Source organism: Solanum pennellii, chromosome 8, assembly GCF_001406875.1.
Source record: "Solanum pennellii chromosome 8, SPENNV200".
NCBI classification, from domain to species: Eukaryota; Viridiplantae; Streptophyta; class Magnoliopsida; order Solanales; family Solanaceae; genus Solanum; species Solanum pennellii.
Genome location: NC_028644.1, coordinates 5,062,743 through 5,065,075, shown reverse-complemented (window position 1 = coordinate 5,065,075; position 2,333 = coordinate 5,062,743). Strand labels below are relative to the sequence as shown.

The window sequence follows — 2,333 nt, the reverse complement described above, 5'->3', positions numbered from 1 at the left end:
CCACACACACACACCACCCCCACTAAAAAAATTTTAAGTTTGTTTTTAGAAAAAGAAAATTAACTTCAAAAATTATTTTCTACTCTAGTAAAAATAAAAGATATTTCTCAAAAATATTTATCACTCAAAAATCAAACACTACAATATTTTTTACTCACCAACCAAACATGAGAAAATAAGTCAAACATTTACTTATTTTCCAGAAAACATTTTTTAGAAAAATCATTTTGCATGGAATACATTTTCCTTTCATACCAAACACACCCGTAGTCCTTTTTTTGAAATGTCAAAGAGCTAGCTAGCTAGCTATTTATTACCACCATATGCTATAAATATTTAGCATTCCATTCAAGTATATACATTAAAAAAGATTAAGATCAGCATCACACATGGTACAAAGTTCATTAGCCTTCTTGTAAGCTTTTTTCATCTTGAATTTTCACTATGTCAACTTTTCTTGGACTAATTACCTTTTCTTGACATGCTTAAAACCTTTGATATAGAAAAATAAAGATAAAATCTTATTTTAGGTCTCAACGTAAGAGTTATTTATAGTGGAAAAAATCATCTTGTTGTTTCACGGAGTCAAAGATATTGATATTAATTCCTTTTTAAAATGATTTGACTAGAGCACAAAATATAATTAGACTTCCTTATTTGTATAATTGTATGAGGAGTAAGAAAAGCTTGTTCATTAATAACGTAAAATATATAGTTAGAAGTATGATTTGTTTAAGAAAATGATAAAGGCTACGTCCATCAACTTTTAAAGATATGCTCAGTAGTGCTTCGCCACTACCCTAGCTGGCGGAAATAGCTTAATGGTAGAGCATAGCCTTGTCAAGGCTAAGGTTGAGGGTTCAAGTCCCTCCTTCCGCTCCTGGCTTCGTCGTTTAGTGGTAACAAGTGGAGTGCATAAGCCACTTTAGAGATAGAGGCGAGCAGCAAGCAGCGCTTTGTATAGGGTTCCAATCCTATCTGACTACATTTTAGTAATTCAATTTTAAATTTGAGATTTTTTCACTTTTAATGTAGCATGGTCTATAAGACACATGAATCACTCCAACACCCATTCACTTAATTAAGATTCATATAGTTAAGAAGCTTACAAAAAAACTCTAAAAGAAAGAAAACTGACTTTTAAAATGAACTTTTGGATGACATATTTGTTGTAACATAAAGGACAGCCATCGTCATATATATTTTCATAGAAATTTAATATAGATCATCAAAGTTATTAAAGCATAGTAAATGTGGGTAACCAAAGAGCCCCAAAATATATTTAGATATTATAACTAATGTAAACTGAAAAATAAGATAGGTGTTATAAAATATTATAATGAGGATGTCCACTACACCAAGAAGTTACACTCATTATCTTCATTACTTTCTTCCATTATTAAGATAACAATAACGTTCAACTCTATAATCATTGTTCTTATAACCTTTCACTTTTATAACATCCTCCATTATATTCATGTTAATGTCATGTTTGTGAATAACATTTTGTATGTCTCTATGTTACAAAGGGTTCATATTTTATACACTTGTAGACTTGGAATAATAAGAAAAACTCTCATCTCTTGTCTTTCAATTTTTATTGCTTCATTTCTTGTCTTATTTTGCTTTAGTTTTACAACATGTTATCAGCACATTGTTCTACTATTGAAGGATTGAAGCAAAAAAAAATATAAAAAAGGTAAAAATATTTGTGTTCATTTTTCTCTCAAAAACATGTAAATTACTATATAATCTATTTTATATTTTACTTTTGATTATGCATCATTAGTTTTCTTACCATCTCTAAATTATATGAGTCCAGCAGTTTGATCACTTATATATATAAAAAGTATAAGTAGTTTTGTAAATTAATAATTTCTAAAGAAATTGTTCTTCACGATATTGTTTTATTAAAAGAAAAGTTATTGAGTTATGTGGCATATACATGTTGATCGGATTATCATCATTGGTTATTTTTGCACCTCCTTATTTTTTTTTTATACTAACATTTACTTGTTGAGATATTAATATATTGTTTGTGATAACAAAGCTTGTTTTGCGGTAATTTAAAATGGTTAGTAAATTATGATAATCTTTATAACAATATTGTGAGGTACACTGCTTTAATTTATTTTACTTGAACTTTTTTATGATTACAACATGTTATTCTAATTAATTAGTTTTGTTCAATTTTATTTAATTTTAAGTTAAATTGAGATTATATTTATGGTATTCAATGTTTATTTTTGGTGATAAATTTGGTTTTTCAAGACATTGGTTGAGGGTAAGACGGTGAATTCATGTTTCACCGCACCAAACTCGTAAGACATCAA

At 28.0% G+C, this 2,333-nt stretch overlaps 1 non-coding gene across 1 annotated transcript; it reads left to right on the top strand.

Annotated features, from left to right (window-relative positions):
• Window positions 1-807: 807 nt before the first annotated feature.
• On the top strand, window positions 808-879 carry TRNAD-GUC. Its single transcript has one exon. It is a non-coding gene; the product is annotated as a tRNA-Asp (tRNA).
• Window positions 880-2,333: the final 1,454 nt, after the last annotated feature.